Raw genomic sequence first — 10115 nt, forward strand, 5'->3', positions numbered from 1 at the left:
AAAAAAGTAAATAGTGTACATAAGGAGATTTGATATCCCCTGATAAATGTGAGACAATTCATCCTGACCTTGCAGCACAGATTTCCAGACTCACCACTGTGAGCACTGCGTCCTGCTGCTGCACCCAGAGCCTGCTGCAGGGATGGAGGGACGTCACAAAGGTGTTTGCAGTGGCCTGGAGCAAAGGATCCTTGTGTGTGAGTGTAGGTGTGTCTCGGAGGGAAGGAGGATACCACGTTTTGCACCTTGCCCTGAATTTTTACAGATTTCTCTTTCTGGGTCACTGTTCCTTGCACAGATGCAGTCCGACTTTATATAAGCTTTGTGAAATGAGGTCTCTCCTCATTAATTTTTCAGTTGCAATCCCCATCCATTCCCTTTTCTTTGCCTTCTGATTCTTCTGCTTGGATGTTTTCCTTCTGCTCCTTATTTCTGAAGGAGGTATCTAGACATGAAAAGCAAGAACAGAGCAGAGCTGAGCTAATTAGCAGCTGCTGTAAGCTATTGCTTACCCTGCACAGGAACATATCTCAAATCGATGCCAATTTGGATCACAGAAATGTTGCTAGAGAGAGCCAGGCCAAAGCCTTGAAAGCCCATTGACAGTCCCTTTTCAAACTCACGATTTCACTGCAGAAAAGCCCCACTGAGAGACATTTCCCAGCTCGGTAGGCTTCAATCTGCAGGAAAATTGTCAGAAACACATTTCTCACCAATCCCACCTAAATGGAATCACCTTGTTTGTGAGCGCTCTGAGTCAATGCAGCAGCGTTACTATTCCAAAGCAGGGAGGAAACATAATAGAAATTGTTGCTTTTATTTTTGTTTGCTTGTTTCGAGAAAGAAAATGAAACAGAAAAGAAGGAAAACTATGCAGTGAAATAAGAGGCTCTTGGCTCTTTTCATCCTTTTCCCTGCCATAATGCTGTAATATTAGCGATATGGTTCCAGCTGCTGGGATGGAGCTGGGAGAAAGCCATGCTCATTCTGATCAAGGAACTGTAGAGTCAGAGCTGATTCCCAGGCCCAGTGCTCACAAGCACACACACACATCTATGTGCCTCTACTCTGTGTGCCCTACCATTGTTGTAACTCATCTTCCTCAACGTGAAAGAGCATTACAAAGAGGATTCCAATCAGTTGGATTCTATTTCCAGCACAGGTGGGAAAGGAAGAAATTAACAACGTTGTCAATGAATGCTGTTCAGGTTCAACATTGTGAAAATGTGGTGGGTTTGTTCATTTTCTGGAACAGGCTATGAATATTGGTGCGTATGTAAATATTTGAATTTGCTGTGATTTCCATAAAAACAACATAGAAAGATTAGCATTGATTTTATGAACCAGTTTAGTTATGAACCAAGCCATAACTGGAGAATAGGATAATTTGAGCTTGTTTGCAGTTCACAACAAACAATTTGCAATCAAAAAGTCTATCAGAATGAAAGCAGAATGCTTGTTTAAAGTCACTGCATCAACATTACGAGCTCTCATTTGTTCATCAGACTGAGGTATGACAGTGTCACCTAGCAACTTTTCAAGGGCATTCAGACTCAATGGTGCTGAACTCCATAGAGAAGACATAGAGAAGAGATAAATTAATTTACAAATTAGTACTTTTTATGAGAGTCAAAAGCATCACATTTGACATTAAGAAATTAACACTGTATAGGAAGAAAGGAAACAAAGAATAATTGTCATACTGGCAGTTATAGGTTGGGAGGATTTAAACTGCATAACAATGAAATATAGTTAACCCTTAGAAGCAAAGGTGTGCATTTCCAATGTCTTTGCTTTTAAATAGATGCATGCATACATATATGAATTATATGCATACATTGCATGTATTTATGTATATTATTATGCATATTACTGCTAGATAATTCCTATGTTTTTCCAGGTACTTAAATTATCAGAGAAGAGAGATTCCTGTGTCACATTTTACCTGTACTTTTTAATGCTTCCTGGCAACATACAGCTGCTTATCTTTCAGTACGTGCTTCACCTCTGATGAGCTCTGCCAGCCCACCTGTACCTGAGCACAGGGCCTCACAGCCACCTTCTGCTTGTGCTGCCTGGACCTGAGAGCTGTGCGATGCTGGAAGTTAAGGCAGTTACAAAGCCATTAAAACATATCCTTCTAATTGAGATGCTTTACCATGAAGTTTCTATCCATCTAGAGGAGTCGGATTCTACTTTTCTTTAATTCTTTTTCTGCCAACTTTCAGTGCTGAAATTACATTAATTCTGCAAATGCTGAGCACAGTCCCTGACTCCAGCTGTAGTCAGTTACCAGAGCACATCTCCCTGCAAACCTGGTTCTCCAGTACTGTAATCCAGTAACGGCGTATCAAAACACTGGAGCAAATAATTCTCTGGAAGAGAAATATATGGATATGGAAGAGCTTGATTAGAATTAACAGGCACGATAGTCAGCAAAATCAAGGCAGATAAATGGACTTTGGTCAGAATCATGCCAATCATAGAATGGCTTGGGCTGGAAGGGATCCCAAGGATCAAGTTCCAACCCCCCTGCCACAGGCAGGGCCACCTACCTCCAGATCTGGTACTAGACTAGGCTGTCCAGGGCTCCATACAACCCAGTCTTGAACACCTCCTGGAATGGGGCATCCACAGCCTCTCTAGGCAGCCTGTGCCAGCACCTCACTGCTCTCTCAATGAAGAACTCTCCCCCTGACATCTAAAACCTCCCCCAGCCAGCCAACCAACCAGTCTCTTAAGCACATACATTAAAACTGGGGAAAAGCAAAATTAATACAAGCTTACTGAGACCTAATAGTTAAAGGGAGAACATTGAGCAGACTGGCAAGCAGGGTCTAAGCCCCACACAGCACAGCTAAAAAGATAATGTCCCTCACAGTGTTTTTCCAGGCTGGATGTGACTTATCAAAAGTTTTCACAGAAAGAAAATGTTTAGTAACGAGACAAAGACCTTCCAGAAAAATTATCAAGCAGGTAACATGTCCATGTATTTGCTAAATGTAAGGGAAGAAGAAGTTGTAAATATCCTAGAAAAAGAGACAAATGGATATGTATAGCATTGCACTGCTTGGTTATTTGTGCTCTTTGGTCTTCGCATATGTGGGAGTGTGGATCAGGCCCTGTGTGGGTGTTGGCACTGCTGGATCTGCTGCCCTTCCAGCTGTATCCCTGCAGGTCCCAGTAAGGCTTCACAAAGATAGGGGAAGAGCAGGTGCTAATGGGATCCGCCTGCAGGCTTGTCTGAACCAGCTAATCCACAACCGAGCCAACAGCACTTTAAATCAAATCTAAGCCTGCAAAAGCAGAATCAGTTTGAGTGTTAAAGAAAAAAATGACTTTAATAGCAGAAAGAGTGGAAAAAACATTTTACAGAGATTTGGTAATGGCTCTGCCCCCAAACCATTCCTTTCTCCTTTCCTCATTTCCTGTGATCTTTGGGTTTAACCTGCTTTAAAACTCAGCTACCTGGGCTGGATGAGCAGCACCTGTTCTCAGAACCCAGCAAGGAACAGGCAGTGCCTCGCTGCCTCTTCACAGCATCTCCTCTCCTATGAGGGATCTCCTCTCCCCTGCCCTCTGGGGCTGCTGCTGTGAAGATGGAGAGGATAGGCAAATCTGTACATACAGCTGGATCCCTAAAAGGCAAGGGCCAGATCTTTATGTCTCTTAGATTTAGCCTCTTGATCTCCATGGATACCTTATTCGTATAGCAACAGCCGAGGTGGGTGTCTGCTGACTGGTTTGACTCCAATCAACTTATTTTCTATACGCTGATAAAGCACAGATCCCAGTTACACTCTGTATCCTCTGTTTGAGAACAAGAGGTAAAGAAATCCCATTTACTGGGCCAGCAGGGACAGCCAGAAAGCCTGACTGTGACACAGGACAAACCATAGAAAAACAGTAAGGTGAGAGCTCCTTCTGCTTCTGGCAGATCTCTCCAGGCTCCAAGAAAACCAGCAGTGCTGTGGGACCTAAGGCTGGAGGTCAGGATGGGCACTCAGCTGAGCAGACAGGCAGCAGCCGCCGTTCCCTCTGGTGCACACTGCTGTAGGACAGACAGACGTGTTGTGAGACATCACTCCAGGCAGCACAGCCAGTCCTCCCTCAGCAGCCTGACACACAGGTTAGACATTACGGCTTCTTCTCTGGTGCTCAGCTGTTTGTGGTGCTGGGCTCATTCTGCTCTGGGACCAAAGGAAAGGCAGAGAAAGAAAGGACAGCCTGAGGAGCTGTTTGTTCTCAGTGGGAGAACAACATGCCCTGTTCTGGTTGTACAAAGCTGTGTGTGAATGCAGCCGGGAGTGTGAGCCAGGTCTCTGCAGGACTTGCTCAGAACAAGCTGCCCCGAGAGCAGCCTGCAGAGCCCGACAAAGAGCCAGTGCCCTTCACACCCAGGCTGCCGTGCGGGGAGTGAGGGTTTGCACACCACTCGTGCACCCAGTGGGCTGCCTCGCTATACTTCCCTCCACAGGAGGGCCAACAGCATCACACTTGTAGTAGATTTTACTTCCAGATTCACCCAAACATAGCAGAGGGCATCATTTACTCTGTAAGTGTTACATGAGCACTGCCAAGCATACCCAGCAGTCTGATGGCACCCGGCGCGTCAGCTCCACATGCTGTTGCAGCGGGCAGCATCAGCACACATGGAGGGCTGGGTTTTGGTGCTGCTAATTGAATTTTTCTTATGCTGGCTCTATAACAAGCATATACAATGGCTGATGGTAATTAAAAACTTTCAAATTCTGGCTTTGCCAAAGCCAGACAGAACACTTTCTGCTCCACAGGCTAGGATGAAACCAAACAAGATCAGAGAGCAATTCATGCTCAGAATGATGCTTTCTCTCTCCCCCTTCTGTCCTCATCTCCCTTTCAGACACAAGATATTTTTAATGAGCGAGAAGGAGTAACTCAATTTGTTCTAACGTCACTGAGCAATGCAGATTGCAGTGCAAAGAACTGAACACAAAAGACATGCTGCCTGAAAGCAGATTGTAATAAAAGGTAAGGTGATCATTCCCCATAGACAGTGGGGTTTTTGTTATCATCTCCTTGTACTCATGGCAGGTGGAAGCATCCTGGGACTGAACAAAGGGCAAGAGAATAAAGTGGATTGCAATAGTCAGAAGCAGAGGGATCCCCTTGGGATTGCCAAGCGCATAACATGGGATCCACCAAAAGAAACAGAGAAAAACACAGTTTGTTTGATTTATTTTCTGATTAATTAATCACTGAGGGAATCTGACTACATGGAGTTTGATGTGGCTTTCCAGAGTTTTCAGTTCTACCTTCCAGTTGTAATAAAAACCAACTATTTTTTAAAAAAGTAACCTTCCCTTTTCTTACTTCAGCTCTTGTTCACCGTGACAATAGAATAGGATTTTGAACTTGATACTAAAGTGAAGCTGTAACCCAAACGGAGTCTGGATTTCTTCATCAGAGGGACAGTTCCGTGTGGGAGCCAAAGGAGGGGGAGAGTTTGATTTGTTGTATTAATACTTTGCGGCCCACGTGTTGATGAGGTGATGAGTCTCAGTTTAGTATTTCTCTAGTGATCATGGCTGTCTGTGGGTAGGAAACACAAAGGCAGGGGTGGTGTCCCATACCTTCCTGTGATCTGACGTGCCACTCTGACACCCAGCCTTGCACTGGGGATGGAGGTATCTGGAAGGCAGAAGAACACCTGGTGTTACTTTGTCTGCAATGGTTGTGTGAACAACAGCAACAGAAAATCAGTTTCCATTCTGAATGGATAAAAACTCTTTGTATTAACCAAATCAATGCAAATTATGTAATTTAGATGACTGGTGGCAGTAATGGGCTGCACAAAGATATTCCGACAGCTTAAGTAGAATTGGGAATGCAATCAACTCTCAAAGCTGAAGAAACAGCTCACAGCTGAGGTTAAAAGCACAGATAAAGGGACAAATCCTTGCTGAATATCTCCAGGCTAACAGTAGCCAGGAGGTTAATGGTTCTTTCCAAAAGAGAGATGCAGCTGATGTTTCTTCACTGCTGCTTGCTAACAGCAAGGCCCTACTGGTAGCATCTAGTGGCTCAAATCAATTCACAGTCCCCAATAAACTTGGCTGCAGTGGTAGAAAAGGCTACTCCCTTGTACACAGGCTAAATCAATCACCTCAAGATTAAACACACATGATCTGAAGGTTCTTGCCCACAGGCTTATTCACAGTACGTCTGCTAAGATGGTGACACTGTGTTATCAATGCCAGGCTGGAGCTGCAGTCAGGTAAGACAGTGGCAGAGGAGAGCCACCAGCCAAGTGCTCAGGAGAAGGAGCAGCAATTCCCACACTCCTGTTTGAGTCATCCCTGTGCAAAGTCACACTGCCTGATTTAAGCTGCCAATGACAGTGATCAAGGTCTTCCTTTGATTTATCCTATGTACTCCCTCAGGCTATTTATAATCCATACAGAGATATTCCTCTGCTTAATTAGTCTCCTAACAGTGTGAGTCATAGGGGGAATGGGCTGAGCTCATATCATACACTAGGGGACAAGCAGCCTCTTCAGCTCTCGTGTCTCTACCTTCCCTCCCACGTGCATTGAGGCACAGGACTACGTGTCTTCTGGAAGCAGTGCACCTCTCAGGAGGGTGCAGCCTCCCCTGGGATTTAGCAAGGATGTATGGACTTGGAGGGGTCTATTAAGGGTTTGGTGGATGGGGACAATAAGTGGAGAAGGAGAAAAAGGCTGAATGGAACACCACTGCAGAAGTAAAATGAGTAAAGTTGGACGCTTGTGTGGCAGTGAGCATCCTTTTTGTCCTTGCAAAGAGGACTCCCGCTGTGCTCTGCATTAGGTGGCTGCTGGATGAAAAGCTGTGATAATGTATTATGTTATACCAGAAGTATTACTTCCTGAGTCACTATCCCCACTATGTACTGCAAGGCTGCCTGTGCGACTCAGGGCAATGTCTAGGAGACTCTGCAGTCTCATTTGGCTCAAATCTTGTTGATTCAAGAAACACTTACAGGGCATTTTTCCAGTTCCAGTGTCCCAGTGTTGAGTTCAGCTGAAGTTGCATCCTGTAATTAACAGACCATTGTATGTGGTGAGAGGACTCCCCAAAGTCATTCTAGAACAGTTTCCCTGGAGTTCTGGAATGGGATGAGAAAAATACTTTGAAAAAAAGTAATGATATTGAGTTCTTCTACTCCAAATTAAATTAGCATTTTAATGTAAATTAGTACACCAGCTTATAATGTTGGGAAAGTATATTTTACAACATTGCACACACAAATAATAAATTGTGCAACGCAGATGTTACCACTTATTGTAATGTTCAAGTGAAGAAGAAAACACTCTGCCTAGCTTTTAATTAGTTTTACTCCTTGCAGAGACAAAAATAAAAATTTACTTGTCTTTTAAGTAAATACCATCTGCAATATATTTCCATTCTAGTCTATCAATCTAGTGCAAAGCATATCTGCAGCCTGCTATGCTATAGCATTATTTTATCTATGGTGGAAAGGTGGTTGTAGAATTACGGAAACATAGAATGGCTTGGGTTGGAAGGGACCTCGATTAAGGCAAATGAACTGCAATAGTTTTCTTGCAGCATAGCTTGGACATGAGGAATGCCTGTTTCAACCAATGTGTCAGACATTTGGGGCCATAAATGCCCCAAACAAGGGTCTGCCTGTAACCCCATGTCTGTGTGTCATCAGGTGCTTTGAGATAAATGGGCAGAGTGGTACACAGAGGCCCACAGAGAGAGCTAGGCAGTGACTTGCTGAACCAGGCACTCATGAGTTTTATCCTTGTTTGAGTGGTACTGCAGCAGTAAAGACTGCAAGAAGCAAGCCAAAAACATCCAGTGGCTTTCTGAAGCTACTGTCTCTCAACTTGCTGCACAACTGAGAGTTCCTTCCTTTAAAAAAAAAAAAAAGATAAGTACCTCTGGTGACAAAACTCCCAACACTCTCTAATTTATTTTCCCATACCCATTTTGTATTTCCAAAGCACAAAAGATACCAATATAAACACGTAATGCCAGAGGAATCAGGTCACGTTTGTCACTATTTACTGATGTACAATTTGCATATATAAGTTTGCTTCCAGCTGCATGGTTACAACACATAAGATAAGAGGCTTAGCTTCATGTCAGACCATTGTGAGAGCTGTTTGAGCCCTGGGACTAGCAGCTGGCAGATGGGTGTTTCTTCTGGAGAAGCATAGCCAGCTCCCAGGCACTGACAGCACCAGTGCTGCTCCTTACCAGGAGCCTTTAAGCTGTGCCCAAGGAGAAGAGGCACAAAACAAGCTCCTGGGACCTTCTACCTTTCACCGTGACAATTTAAGCCTCTCTGAAAATTTTAGTGCAAAAGATGTTACTGCACTACACAGCTTTACAGGCTGTATCTGCATGAGTGCAGCTCCTCTTTGCTGTCCCCCTCCAGTTAATGAGAAGGCACAGATGCCCTCCTGCATGGGTTAGTGTTAGTCATACTCACCAAAAGGAAAACTACAGTGTCTACACGTACATCCTCCTCTGCAGAAACAGAAAATAATTACCTACCACTGCTTTTTAAGGGGAATTTTACATCCACTGCCCTCCCCAGACTGATATTAAAACACATCCAGAGCCAAAATGGTAAAGCTGTGCCTGAAGTCACTGTCAGTTGTGAGGGACTCTGAAGGTCTGACACAGGGGAAGGGATGCGTGGAGGTGTCACGATCTCCTCTCACTGCAACTGTCGTAGTATTGGTCAATTTCTACATCAAATGGAATAAAAATCTGGAAAAGAAAAAGAAGAAAAAACAGCATATTTTCATATTTTGCTTTCTTTTCTTTGGGAAACCATGAGAGAGGAAATAACTGAAGGGCTTGTTATGCTCTCACAGGGAGTAAATAATTTCAGTCTGTTTTAATCAACTGCCTTTGAAATCTTGGGTGCTTACCATGGTTTATCACGTCTCACATGAGAAGAACAACACAAATCTACACAAATCTTCCCTGTTGCCCTCTATGCCCAATGTCTAACACCTCATGCAGCCCCAGAGCAGCAGTTTGTGCCAGCCCACCATCAGACCTCAATGCCCCGCACATAACATCAGCCTCTCCTGCAGGTGAGTCCTCCTGACATGCCAGACAGCAACCCACACACGAAATAATTAGCTAAGAGACTCTTTCCTTGTCATTGTAAGAAATCTCATAGTATTCCAGGTAGCCTTACTTTTCTCATCTTATTAATTTTGCTCTGGTTAAATGAAAGCTGATAAAATAGAAACTGCTGCAGGACCCGGGGAAAATTAGATTATGTAACCTCTTTTTTATTTATTTAGCATGATATCAAAGTTGTTTCTTATCATTCTTCAGGTACATTGTGCTCAGGAATAAATTAAACTGTCTATTCAACAAAGAGGAACTGCTTTTTCTCCTGCTAATTTTCTCTCTCTTTCTCGATTCTCACTCTATTATTAGAGGAAAGAATAACAAGCTTAGCTGGAGCCAGAGGAGCCCTTCCAGCTTTGCGCATTCCCCACCGTGCGGTTACCTCACACAGACCAAGTGGTCCATCTATCGGTCTCCGACCGAAACGACAAGCAACAAAGTCAAAAGTACAATGATGTATTGCTTTACATAACGACTTGCTGATGTTGACAAACGGAGTGACAGCTGTGCCCTTTTTAGGGCAAGAATTGTGCTCAGAGATCAAAGTCATGCAGATCACCCCTCGTGTTTCCATCCCGCTGCCATTCCTCCCTGCCATGGGCTCAGCACTTGGGCTGAGCCACAGAGGAACTGCTGCCTGGTGCCCGTTCTGCTTGCAATGGCCTTGGAGCTCAGGGTGGCGCAGAGGTCACAGTGCTGTCCTTCCTGGGGCTGTGCACCCTGGAGCTTTAGTGCGAGAGAGAAGTCATCCCCCACGAGCCTTGAACAGCTTCAGCACAAAAAGAGAAACCTGAGGAAATCCATCACTGATTGCCAGCAGGGCAGATCTTCAGAAATCCCTTGTGTTCTGGGGGGCATTCAGGGCAGGGGTAAGTGTGATCTGCCCAAGGTCACCTACCTGTCTGTTGCTGCTAGTAGTAACAACTGCAAAATTAGTGTAAGAGCTACCTCTTCTGGAGTCATTTTATGGC

This window comes from Centrocercus urophasianus, unplaced genomic scaffold (genome assembly GCF_019232065.1).
Source record: "Centrocercus urophasianus isolate 14NV4802_14NV808 unplaced genomic scaffold, USGS_Curo_1.0 seq_26, whole genome shotgun sequence".
NCBI classification, from domain to species: domain Eukaryota; kingdom Metazoa; phylum Chordata; class Aves; order Galliformes; family Phasianidae; genus Centrocercus; species Centrocercus urophasianus.